This window comes from Taudactylus pleione, unplaced genomic scaffold (assembly GCF_031769625.1).
Source record: "Taudactylus pleione unplaced genomic scaffold, aTauple2 ptg000114l, whole genome shotgun sequence".
NCBI lineage: Eukaryota > Metazoa > Chordata > Amphibia > Anura > Myobatrachidae > Taudactylus > Taudactylus pleione.
Window position 1 is genome coordinate 9,477,036 of NW_028284516.1, and position 14,287 is coordinate 9,491,322.

Below are 14,287 nucleotides of genomic sequence, written 5' to 3' on the forward strand. Positions count from 1 at the left end.
GTATAAGACGACCTGATGTTATGTAAAAATTAAGTCCTTCATACATCTATCTCTATGATAGAAAATAGATTGTTTGTGTTATTTACATGAGAGATGTACTAAATAAAGTTGTAGCACTTTAATTTGTGTGTTACATTTTAGCATCTATATACAGCCTGACAAGAAATGCAGCTATTATGGGACTGTCCCGCCATCCTAATACAGTAGTGACTACTTTAGTTCCAGCTGCTGGGTGCTATGCCATGCTCCTGTGAGTGGGTGCATCTCACATGCTAGACCCACTCACAAATGGGTGCAGCCATACATGATGTGGTCCCACAGGATGTTGCAGTACCCGGGCCCAGAATTTCTCTTGGCAGCCCTGGAGGTGACAGACAGAACGAGGAGGGAATGGGGCTTAGTAGTGGGGTAACAAGACCATGGAGGGAGGTGGTTGAGAGTGGAGGTATAGGAGAAGTGGGGGAAAGAAGCAGAGGGTTGGAAGCAGACTGATGAGAGAAAAAAAGGAAGAACAGCAAGTGGAGGAAACAGGAGGGGGAAGAGAGGTATGGATAAAGTAGAGGATTATGTGGACATAGAATATGGGGGTTGTGTGAAGTAAGGGTGTTCATGCTGTGGACAAGGTAATAATTGAGATGTAAACTGGAGTGGAGGCTGTGAGATATAGAGTCAGTGTGATATAGAGACAGTGTAATGTGGAGGCTGTGTGATGTAGAGACAGTGAGATATAGAGTCAGTGTGGATTAAAGTTGTTAAATGTTCAAAAATACATGTAAAGAACAGTGCTGCTAATGTATGAGCGCAGCTCCAAAAGTGATATATAAAGGAGAGGTATGTGAGTAGTGGGTGCAGGAATTAGTTTATAAACAAATTATTAATGTGGATAGATGTGACACAATTGGAAAAGGCAATACAAAATGAATGAGGACAAAATTACAATGTACCCGAGCTGATCCAGTCCAAAGTGTTCTGATCAACAAAGATCAATCAACAAGAGCAGCACACAGACAGGGGAGCACTTGCAGTGTCCAAGCAGTGAGTGCAGTAAGTAGTTGCCTGGATACAGCAGAAGATGTTGATTTTGTTCATTCACATAAGTATGTTGCTTCTTGTTGTTCAGAAAGTGTTCTGGTTTTGAGTTTCGTTTTCCTCCAGTTTAACTCCAGCGTAACTCCGACTTAGTTATCAAATTGTATTTACACTTATAATCAGAACACTTTGAATCTTAACACAGACTATGGCAGCCTCCGGCTATGCAGCCTGTGGGAGCAGTAATATCTAAAGTTACAAACATGTGTCTCTGTGCTCACTGATTGGGACCCCACCCCAAAAGCTCTAACACACACTCTGGGCCCAGCAACTGTCACCCAGGGCGTACAGAGCAGCGGTGCCCGGGAGGAGCCAGTCTGGATGCCAGTATCTCACCCTGCATTAGTACTGCACTGCACACAAGCACATCTGTCCCTGCAGCCGGCATTGCTCTCCTGCCCTCCCATCCTGTATGTCTTTTCACTTCTTACGCTGTCACTAGCTTTTTACTAGTCAGTATCCTTATCCTCCCTTGTCTTTCCCACCCTGCATTAATAGTCACCCTCCTCTCACCCACCCTGCACTAATACCCTCCCTCCTCTCACCCACCCTGCACTAATACCCTCCCTCCTCTCACCCACTCTGCATTAATACCCTCCCTCCTCTCACCCACCCAGCATTAATACCCTCCCTCCTCTCACCAACCCTGCATTATTACCCTCTCTCCTCTCACCCAGCCTACATTAATACCCTCCCTCCTCTCACCCACCCTCCTCTCACCCAGCCTGCATTATTACCCTCCCTCCTCTCACCCAGCCTGCATTAATACCCTCCCTCCTCTCACCAACCCTGCATTATTACCCTCCCTCCTCTCACCCACCCAGCATTAATACCCTCCCTCCTCACCCACCCAGCATTAATACCCTCACTCCTCTCACCAACCCTGCATTATTTCCCTCATCTCACCCAGCCTACATTAATACCCTCCCTCCTCTCACCCAGCCTACATTAATACCCTCCCTCCTCTCACCCACCCTGCATTAATACTCTCCCTCCTCTCACCCACCCTGCATTATTACCATCCCTCCTCTCACCCACCCTGCATTATTACCCTCCCTCCTCTCACCAAGCCTGCATTAATACCCTCCCTCCTCTCTCCCACCCTGCATTAATAGTCACCCTCCTCTCACCCACCCTGCATTAATACCCTCCCTCCTCTCTCCCACCCTGCATTAATACCCTCCCTCCTCTCACCCACCCAGCATTAATACCCTCCCTCCTCTCACCAACCCTGCATTATTACCCTTCCTCCTCTCACCCAGCGTACATTAATACCCTCCCTCCTCTCACCAACCCTGCATTATTACCCTCCCCTCTCACCCAGCCTACATTAATACCCTCCCTCCTCTCACCCACCCAGCATTAATAGTCACCCTCCTCTCACCCACCCTGCATTAATACCCTCCCTCCTCTCTACCACCCTGCATTATTACCCTCCCTCCTCTTACCCACCCTGCATTAATACTCTCCCTCCTCTCACCCACCCAGCATTAATACTCTCCCTCCTCTCACCCACCCTCAATTAATACCCTCCCTCGTCTCACCCACCCTGCATTAATACCCTCCATCCTTATATGATACCTAAATGATACTCCCAGGTTCTGGGCTATCACAGATCCCCCCCCTCTCTCTCTCTCTCTCTCTCTCTCCATTTGCTTGCCTCTTCCTTTGGCTACACATATGCATGTATACATATGTGTGTACACACATATATATATTATGTGATTGTGGTACACCAAGGGGCGCCAAAATATAGATTTGCTTATCAAATAAATTAGTCTCAGGCCGGCCTTGTCCCCAGGTGAAGGTACAGGTCAATACATTGCTAAAACAATAGGTGTCCTGTATTTATGTTAATATTTTCTTTACAGGTAGACAACAGGGGCCAGTGGGCTTTTAATGTCCAGGCATGCTGGCAGTTGTTGTCCCATAAGTGCCCCAGGCCCCCCTCAATCAGGGGCTTCCAGTGAACTGATTAAAACTAGGATGCTCAGTGCTGTATCTCTGAGCTGTCAGAAGGAGAAGACGGGGAAGTTCTGAGGAAGGGGTAGGGGTAAATGGCACATTGTACAGTCCTCCTCTTGTTAACATCTTGGGAGATAGGAGGGCAGAGCAGCTACAGTCGCAGTCCCAATTCCCCAGTGACAGACAACTAAAACAACCAGTACCTGCAAGGTAAATCAGAGTTTAACCCATGCTTCCCTACTTTTTCCGGAATGGACGAGAGGCTCCCGAAAATTGGGTGGTGGTCGCAGCCGCCCGTAAGAGTGGGCAAGTCTCCCAGAGTCAGCTGGTGCTCCTTAATTATTGGTAGCCAGGTTGGGGAGATCTTGCTTCATGCCTGGACTAAATAATATTTCTGTAGTGGAGGTGGTTAATGTATGGTGATCAGTGTGATTACCAGTGATTAGTTTTCAAACGAGGATACCTCCATCTTTCTTTTGTTATATGGTGGGGGCGATAGAGGGATATAAATTCATTGCCCCCACCATTTTCATTAGGGTTTTTTTTCCTACAACATGGCTGCTGGTGTGCATGCGCGCTCCTGTCCTGCAACACTTTCAGATCCAGCATCTGCAGGGAGTCCTTGCCGGTTGTCTGGACAAGGTAATGTTTTTTTTTATTTTGAGGATGAATGGGGCTCATCCACCGCACTGTGGGTGCATATGCAAGCCAGGGCGTCGGAACGATTTTATGTTGAGGGGGCAACATAAAATTGTTCCAGCGCCCACGCCTCCTCTCTCCTCCCCTCCCATCCTCCCTCCCTGTATCTTACCTGAGCGGTGGCTGCGGGCGGTCAAGGGCTGTGCTTTATAGCAATAGGCTGCATGGCCCCTGCACCGCATGTAGGAGGAAGAGGTGTAATATGTGGGCTTTTAACCTCCGCCCGTGGCCGCCACTCATTTCTAAAGTTTGGATGGGGGGGCAAGCCTCCCTCTTGCCCCCCGTCATGTCCTCCCCGTTCCGATGCCCATGTATGTGAATACAAGCACAACTCATCCTCCGCAGCACAGGGGTTAAAAGTGTTCAGCGATATCATCTATTCTAAACATGTTTGAATATTATAAAATGTTTACATTTAAAGTTATGTTTAACTTTATGGAAGGTTGTTTAGATTAATTCAGATTTTTTTTTCCCCTTAAAAACAATTTGAATTGCATTATATATTCTCTCATTGTTAGACAATACTAGGAATTTGGGACCAATGTTTATTTGAGAAGAATAACATTTATAAAAGGACACAGTTAACAGTTGCATTATGGAATGCAATTTGTCTTGATAAAGAGGCATGCATTAACTGTACATTAATAAAAATACATTTATTTATTAACACTTATAAAAGGACACAGTTAACAATTGCATTATGGAATGCAATTTGTCTTGATAAAGAGGCATGCATTAACTGTACATTAAAAAAATACATTTATTAACATTTATTTATATGCCACCAACATATTCCATTACGCTTTTAAATTGGGAACAGAGTAATAAAATGAGACTGGGTAATAACAGACAGACAGGTTTTATTCACAGGCTTACAATCTACAGTATAGGGATATAGGAAAGAATTTGATACATGAGGATAAGCACTACGTATTGCATACTGATCCAGCCAGATTGCAAGGGTAGAGAGTGTATAGTGTACTGTATGATTCAGTCATCCAGCAATGTTAACTTGACAGTAATTTTGTCTGCCTGGGGTCTGAGGATTGTTTGAATATGGATAGAACACATGTAAATTTTATTTGAACTTTGTGTAAAGGGGAACTAATTAAGTTTAAGCTTTGAGATTTTAAGTGGCTGCTACAGGAATTTAATAAGAGGTAATTTTTCAGAGAATGCTTGAATATTTGGAGGCTATAGGAAAATTTTGTTGTGCAAGGAAGGGAATCCACAGAGTGGGAGCAGCCGGGAAAGAGTACTGTGATCGGGAATAGGAGCAGGTAATGAGTGTGAATGAGAGATGCAGATCTTGTGCAGTGGAGAATGGTCAATAGGGAGATGTTTTGTGACAAGATGTATGGTGTACAGTGGTGTACGTTCATCCTAGTCACCCGGAGGCAAGTTAGAGTTTGCCCCCCAGAAAAAAGGCAAAATAAATATGGTGCATTTTATTTATCTATCTATCTATCTATCTATCTATCTATCTATCTATCTATCTATCTATCTATCCACACGCACACATGCAAACATGCCAAAATAGAATATGTGAGTATGTTTCTACTGTGCTTATTTACTAAAGCAAATTTGCGTGATATCCCCCAAAACAAGGGGGATATCTGCAGATTTTAGGGTAAATTTACTAAGATTCGAGTTTGGTCAAGTTTTTTATTTTTTAATTTCGATTTGCAGTTTTTAAACTCACAAATTTACTAAGAAGTGAGTTTAGCTGAAAGTGAGTTTTCCGATGGTGAAGCAGATCGAGATATCTCCCCCGAGTTGCAAGTTTAGATGGGATGTAGTTTGGAAGCCGACGGTCTAAATCCCGACCGCCGGCTTCCAGACGCTCTAATCCCTTCGTGGTACTAATGACAGGCGTCTAAGTCTAGACGCCTGTCATTAACCAGATGCCGGAAGTGATGCTGGGCGCCGGGCGCGGACAGCCGCGGGGGAGGAGGGTTAGGTTTAGGGCTCCCGGGGGGGACTTAGGGTTAGGCACCCCCGGGGGAGGTTAGGGTTAGGCACCCCCCCGGGGATTAGGGTTAGGCACTTGGGGGGGGAGGTTAGGGTTAGGCACCTCTAAGGGAGGGTTAGGGTTAGGGGGGGGATTAGGTTAGCGATACTTACCTTAGGGACGATCAGGATTTTCACCCTTGCCGGGCTGCCGCTGTCGGGATTTGAACCGCCGGATATGCACCCGTTTAGATGAGATTATTCACCCGAGATTGCAATGTTTTTTCTCTGCCTAACTCTCCCGAGCAAGCAGCCTGCACATTTCAATGAGATATGTGAAGGCTGCTTGTGTGGTCTGCCTGTTAAAGAAGGGTTCAATTTAAAAAAAAATTATGTAGGGTCCACCCCCCAAAAGCCATAACCAGCCCCGGACTGGTCAGCCAGTCTTGGCTCCAAAAATTACAGGGAACAAAACGAGTAGGATTCCCGCGTAATTTAGGAACCAGCACCAGCTACAGGACCAGTTCTGGTTTTAAATATAGGAGGGGGGGGAATTGTGTAGGGGTCTCCCTATATTTATAACCAGTACCACACCAGTACATGCAGCGGACGCTCATTGGCTGGTTAGATATGGATCCCAGCCAATGAACGGCCGCTACATGTAAAGCGGCCGCTGATTGGCTAGTGGCCCATGCCAATTAACAGATGATCAGGGTCATCTGTCATTTCTTGCAATGCAAGTATATGTCACAACATATACTTGCACCTGTTTGTATGGTTCGCGTAAGTCGTTTTCTTATTTTTTTAAAAACGTGGATGCTACGGAGAGCGGCGCCAGGATTAAGGTGAGTATGGGATCTTTTTTCCAGGTACATCCGTGGAATCTACATGGCAGAAGAGGACAGACCAGCTGGTACAGGTAAGTATGTGTGAGTGGGTTAGATGTATGTAATAAAGTTTTACTGGATACGGTGTGTGTGTACTGTGGTTTTTTTAACTATTTATTTTACAGTGGAGGTACAGGTTCCTGACGTAGTTCCCCAAGTGCCAAAAGGCAGGCATGCTGGCTCCTGTAGTTCCACTTTAAAATACAATTTTTTTCTACTATTTTACACATTATTACCCCAGTACCCACAGCTCAGGGGTGCGGGGAAGAGCCCCAGGCTCCAGACAAAACCTGGGGTTTCAGGAGAGGGAGGACCCCTTCTTGTGGGGGTCCCCACCTCCCCTGAGATCCCTGGCTTGGCCTGATTGGCTTGGGGTGAGAATGCTTTGGCCATGGTTACCTGGTAATAGAGTCTCCTGGCTGTGGCAATACACCCCGATCGGTTTGGGTCCGGTGCTGGTTTTAAATATACAGGGACCCCTACGCAATATTTTTCCCCCTATATTTAAAGCCAACACTGGCAAACTCGTTGCTCAGGAGGGTGAGTGTTTGGAACTTCAATTTCTCTGCAAGTTTGCTCCAATCTCATCTGAGATTAAAATCTTGAATCTTAGTAAAATTGCAAACTGCATCTTTTTCATGAAAAGTACTTCCGAGTTTGCCCGATGGGGAGAAGATTCAAGCTTGCTATCTCACCCGAGTTTTTTGAGTGAGCTTAAAGAACTCTCTTCCAAACTCACCCGAGTTTGCCTTTAGTAAATTTGCGAGATGAAAAACATGCCTAAACTCACCTGAGATTGTTATATCGGCCTAACTCGAATCTTAGTAAATTTACCCCTTACAGTTTATCTAGGAGGGTAACATTGTCTCACATGGGGGAAAAAAACACACACACACATTGGCCTCCACAGGAAAAAAAAAACAACACACACATTGGCCCCCCCTGGAAAAACACACACACGTTGTTCCCCACAGCAAAAAAACACACACATTGTCTCCCATGGGGAAAAAGCGCACACATTGAGCCTGATTCACTACGGAACGCATCTGCGCACGCAATAGCGATTACGCACGCAGCTCAACTACGATAGCATACTAATACATGGCAATCTCAATGCCGCCGCAACACTACATAAGGACGCCCCCTTTACCTTATACACTTACGTAATGTTTAGCAAGACTGCGAAAACATCGGTGCAGTCGAGTACCATCGCAGCCTCACGCACACTTGCACAAACCCTGACCTTACTCAGATATTGTTAACATCCACGCACGGTATCAGGCCTCAGGCTGCATAGACCATAGCAGTGGTTAATTTACGCACGCCCATGCAACAGTGTTGAAACGCACTGGCATTCCTGCGTTCGCCCGACTACACACCCGTCACCACCCACAAACGGTACTTCCATTCAATCACTCTGTGAGGGATCTGCGTAGTCACTGTCCCAATCGTGGCTAGTTCATGCATGCGCACTGCGATGCATATGTATGCGCAGTACGCAACAACTGGCCGATTTCATGCGTATAAGCAACTGCGTTCCTTGCTGAATCAGGCCCATTTTCCCCCACGGGAAAAAAACACACACACATTACACACCACGTGAAAAACAACACGCATTGGTCCCCACAAGAAATAAACACCAACATTTTCCTCCACGGCAAAAAAAACGCATTGTCCCCCACTAGAAAAATATAAAACATATTGGCCCCCACAGAAAAACAAACAAATAAACACACTGCTCCATGCCCCCTGCTAACTGTCTCCCCCACATGTGTCCAGGGTTGGACTGGCCCACAAGGGTATAGGGGAAATCCCCGGTGGGCCCCACTGACTGAGGGCTCCACCACCTCTTCTAATGTCAGGTTCCAGACTGTGTACTTGAATTAAACATTGTTACTCTATTAGAGGGTCAGTTATATGGTCTCTAATGTCTGTGCGAGCCTCTGTGGGGCTGGCCTCATCCCCTGTAGGAGCTGACCATACCCCAAAGAATGGGCTCCTACCACTGTATTCCCCACGGTGGGCCCTTCATGCTCCAGTCCGATGCTACCCGTGTCACCCCTAGAGGTCTGCCCCTCCCCTTTAGAGCTTTGTACATATGGGGAGTGAGATCAAAACTGCCGTTTTCTGAGTTTTCACTGAATTTTAGCTTTAGTATATCCCGCCCCGGACTCATTCACACACAGATGTACAAATGTTGTACATCACAGTGATCAGCGTGATCTAGCATCGTAGTTTTGTTGCTGCCAGCTGTTTTCTTTGTGCAAATAAGACGCACATTTTAAGTGATAAAAATGCTCGGCGTAGATATTTTTAAAAATGAAGAGGGAACATTGTAGCGCTGTATTCATACTTGCATACTTTTTTTATCTCCCGAAGAGGAGATGCAGCTGACTACTTCAGTGGGTGGGGCTCTCTCATGTCATTAGGCCCCACCCTGTCACTGCAAAATTCAGCAATTTGTGGGTCTGTGGGGGCAAGGCTAAAATGACACAATTTGCATCATTTTAACCCCGCCCTCTCCATACCATCCAGGTATTATCTCTGCACTGCACTAGGGTCTCCCACACTTTCTGGGAGAGTAGCTGAGTATGGTCTTATTGCAAGACCACTATATAAGATCACTATAACTGTTCATGATTGAAGATTCTATTCCGCAATGTTTTCATCTGCCAGTTTCTGCATCTGTTTGTTGTGTTCCAGCACTGTTTTAAGAAATGTCTGTGTATTTGAATATAACAGATAATTTGCATTAATGTTCTACCTTTCAGCATTGCTAATTAGTATACTTATTTATAAAGTCACAAATTGAACATGTTTCCTCGCAAATGACAATAAAGGGTAAATGTAATAGCCTGTGACTTGCAGCCATCAGAGATAGTCCCAGTATGGTCGATAGTTTAAAGTGGCAATCATTTAAAAGGCAGACTTGCCATAATCTCGCTGATATCTGCAAGTCGCAGGCTATTATCCTTACCCCCAAGTCTTTGTCCGAGGCCTTATAGCTATGAAGGTTACACCAGCTTTGGATACATGGTGAATACACAATATATTGTATCAGCCTTGATTACACACGCTTATCAACCAGTGGCAAACGCAGGATTTCTAGAGGGGGGTTTCCAAATGCCTGATTTTGGAGTGAGTGTGGCCAGTCCATGAAGAGGGTATAATTAGCACTTATCCAGCTTTGATATGCATCATACAAAGTACCGGTATATTGTGTTGCATAATTCCAGCGATCACAGTAAGCCATTAGATACGGCAGTAGGTCCATCCTGTCTGAGCAGAATATATTTTTTTTCAGATGTGGGCATCATTCCAGAGCATTGGAGCAAGTCCGGGAGTCTGGGGTAGCAGCCGAAGAACCAAGCTCTGCCCTGGACATATATGTAAATATTGGTCTCCTTATGTACTGGATAGTGTAATAATTAAAATTATTGATGGTATATAGCAGTGCACCCCTAACAGTGCATGTTTTCCACATCTCCTAGTTGGTGCACAGGTATATGTATTACTGGCTGACGCATTTTAAAAGATCCACAGGTGGTGCTAATCATTTCATTTGTGATACTGAGAAGAACATGCAGCACTAGTAACATTGTATTATATTACTATTTCTGTTGTGGGCATGGTGTGTGCTGGAGAGGGGGGTTTGCAGGCAGACGGAAACCCCCCTTGCATTTGCCTAGGTCAACCATCTCTAATTTCCAGAAACAATCCCATGGAGGGGAACCATGTGGCTTTCCCTACATTTGGGTGTGATTCTTGCATTCTGGTACTTGTAGAACTATAAGTGCCAGCATGCACATTGGCACAAAACCTAATTAAATACTTACCGATGCACTAGATTAAAAAAAATTGCATATTGATGTACCCAATCATAAAAATATATGTAATGAGCTATCAGTGAATGCTGGCAGCGGTAGTGGGATTTAAGAAATTAGAGAGAGGTTTGATTTTTTAATAACATGTATTTGAGGTATCTCGCCTATCAAATCATGCAAAACCTGTAATTTTTCTGGCAGTTGGATGAGCAAACTGTGTGTTCATAAATCGCCCTGATTGTATAGCTACCATTGAAGAAATTGGGACGGCGATTTCAAACCATGCGATATGAAAACATGTTATTGTATGTGGGGTTTGCCCACTAGTAATCTAAAGTAAACTTGCACTGTAACCTTTAGAGGAGTGATCTATTTTGTTAAGTTATCAGGAAATAGCACTGTAAATATTCTTTACTTCCCACTCTACAACTTCTTCAGATCTAAATTCCGTTTCTCATTAGTATGATAAGTAGCATTTAGTAGAAAAAGAGCAGTTTGTCTCGTCCATAAGACGTTCAAAAAAGCTAAGCAAACCTTCAACTAAATAGTCTCATTAAGCTGCCTTTTATGTGCGAACTTTCCTTATGGCTGATTAGCTTTTCACAGAATGCCTATATATTGTATGAGCTGTGTATAATTAAAAGTCACTAGTTTGGTCATGTAATAACACAGCAGTTACAAGCAACAGCCACATAATAGCAGGATCCTATACATTGTGACACAACACTGACAGTCTCCAAAAGCAATCAGATTACTATTTTCTATACTACAAACTGATAAATATTGTATGTTTATATTTATCCCAGAACTGGATTTAGACCTCATGGGGCAAGGTACTGGTTTGGGGCCATCAACTGATCTGTCCCATAAAAATATCTTTGGGGCATATTTTATACCGCAGCAATAAAGAATTACGTACCCCTCAAATTTATTAAAAATCACATGCAGGGATAGTCCCTGCGATGTGTTAGAAGTGACTTAATTGCTGATGCCATCACTTCTCCTCTGGGACCCTGCCGTGCTACAATGCATGCGTAGTCTGCTGACCATGCATGTGTGGTCTGCCTTTGCCAGGGATGGATCCTTCAGATCCCTCACCTGGTAAACTATGCAAATTGTAACCTATAGGACTCCTTAACCCACTCATGGCCAGACCCCTCTGCCCGACTCGCAGACGGATCCCGAGTCCTCCCTAACACTTGGGAGAGAGCCTTTGGTAAGACCATCTTCCCTACTTTTAAGCAGACCACTGCTCCCACCTCATCACGGAATCTCCCCATTCATGCTCATGGCCAGACCCCTACCCATGCTCATGGTTGGACCCCCCTTCCCAACTTGCAGCCAGACCAGCCTCCCTACTCGCAGCAACTCCTCCTAAGGATGGCCATCAGTACCATACCTATCGATGGGCGTTTTAGGTGGAACCATCAATGGGTAGAAACTTTGCTATAATCTACCATCAATGGTTCCCGCTATAGAATAGTTGCGCATATGCAGAAGAAGATTTGCTAGAGAAAGCCAACAAGCAGCAAAAATTTTCCTAAGCTTGACAGTTGCAAATGATTAAGTACACTTTGTACTATACACGATCAACTCCAGCACACTCTTATGCATATGACACAACAATGGAATAGCAGCAGATACCCGGTGTTGCTGGACACAGTGGTTCTACAGCTTGTCAGTCTATCAGATACAGCATACAGGAGATTCCTGGTTTGATGCTTATCACACTTAAGACCTGATTCAGAGGCGCTCGCTAGATGCATACGCTCGCACCCAACGTATGCAAATTCAGCTAAGTGACGTCAGTGCAGGCGATCGCACGGCAAGGCATAAGCACGCCAACTATGTCTTGGCGAGCGATCACTTTGTGTTTATAGACGCCCACCAGTCTGTCTTTAGCAGTTTGCCTAGTGTTTCTAAACATTGTGAATACTATATCAGTAGTTCTTTAATATGGAACATGGTGGGAATTTACTATGTTTTCTGTATTCCTAAATCCCATTATTTGGTAGATTTGCCCTGTGTTCAATTATAAAGTGCATTATACTAGCATCTCAGACCCCGAGTAGTGACCATTGGAGATCTTCATATTTGGACGTCACACTTATTGAGTTTTGTTATTAAATTGTTGTTTTTTGTCTTACATGTGAGAACATATATTTTATTTGCATAATAATAAAAGTTATGTTTTAAATTCTACTCATAATTTATGACTGGAGGCTTAAGGGTCTATTTACTAAGCTGTGTTAGGAGATAAAGTGAACGGAGATAAGGTACCAGCCAATCAGCTCCTAACAGCCATTTTTCAAACACAGCCTGTGATATGGCAGTTAGGAGCTGATTGGCTGGTACCTTATCAACGTTCATTTTATCTCCTAACACAGTAAATAGACCCCTTAGTACCCCAAAAAAGGAGAGTATCTTTTCTCTTGTGACCGCCTTTAATAGATTCAGGTCAGTGAGATGCTGTATTTCTATTATTTGTGTCTCAGAGGGGCCTTCCGCAGCTACAGTAATCTCTGCACTGACAGAGATCAGCAGAATAGTGCACAGAGGAGAAACTACAGTTTCCAACTTGCACTTTCGTATTTGGCACATGTGCTCCAGAATTCCGATTGCACAGCACTCTGGGAGTGAACATTGGCATGTGATGTTGACAGTTACAGGGGTGTATTTACTAAGCTGTCTTAGGAGACAGAGTGAAAAGTGATAAGAAAGTGATAAGGTACCAGCCAATCAGCTCCCAACTGTCATTTTTCAAACACAGCCTGTGCGATGACAGTTGGGAGCTGATTGGCTGGTACCTTATCACTTTCTTATCACTTTTCACTCTGTCTCCTAACACTGCTTAGTAAATAGACCCCACAGACAACTTTAAGGCAGAAACCAGCAAAACGAAATCAGTTATATCATACTGTAAAATGGTTTCCAAGGGTACAGATTTCAGAACTTACTGTGTAACATTGAAGAACTACCATGACTAGGGCACAATTAGCATATTTCTAGAAAATCTTTGTTGGCATTAATTTCATCTTTATAACCTCCTTGTTGGCAGTGTTTGTTCATCTGTTATTACAAAATGTTGATGTTTGAGTTGCATCCAGTCTAAAATGTGTCAGCTGGCACTCAGACATTTAGGGGGTGATTCAATTCTTACATGGAAGTTAGGGCCTGATTCAGACCCACTCGCGAGCGGCTGTCCGCTCGCAAGTGGGTCGATGTTATGGACTGAGCATGCGCACGACGGAGGGAGCTCCGTCGTGCGCATGCGCCAGACGCGACGAGCGAAGGAAAGTCCTTCGCTCGTTGTGTCCGATCAAAGGGGGCGTGCTGTCAATGTTGATTGACAGCACGCCCCCTTTGGTGGGCGTGCCGGGGGCGTGCCTCCCTGACGGGGGCGTTCCCACGGGAACGCCTCCCGTCAGAAGCCGGCCCACTGACATCACTAGTGATGTCAGTGGGAGTGATTTTGGCTCTGATAGAGCCAAAATCACTCCGGAGCTTGCGGTTGAGAAACTCAACCGCAGGCTCCGGCTCGCAAATTCAATGGTCGCGATGGTCTCGACCATCGCGACCATCACAATGCACGCTCGTATAGCCTGTGGGTGGTGACCCACAGCTATACGAGCGTCCAGGAGGACGCTCCATGAAAATGGAGCCCGGCCCTCATTCAGAGCGTGCGCTCTGCTCAGAGCGTACGGCTCTGAATGAGGGCCTTAGTTCTTGGGCTACTGTGTGTCGTAGAGCTATTCAATTACTTCCAGCAATAATGGCTGGGGTTATCCGCGTTAAGCTGCAGCACCCGGGTTAAGTGTCGGGGGCGATATAGCTGTCAGATCATGACTAGCCCTACTTAACACGGATTTCCGC

General features: G+C 45.0%; 1 long non-coding RNA gene across 2 annotated transcripts in view; it reads left to right on the forward strand.

The window, feature by feature from the left end:
* The window catches only part of LOC148524942 (uncharacterized), a 173,550-nt gene that overhangs the window by 25,433 nt on the left and 133,830 nt on the right, over positions 1–14,287 (forward strand). For both annotated transcript variants that reach the window (XR_015878326.1, XR_015878327.1), the window contains exon 2: positions 9,895–9,979. This is a non-coding gene — a long non-coding RNA (uncharacterized LOC148524942). The remainder of the gene's footprint in view (positions 1–9,894; positions 9,980–14,287) is intronic.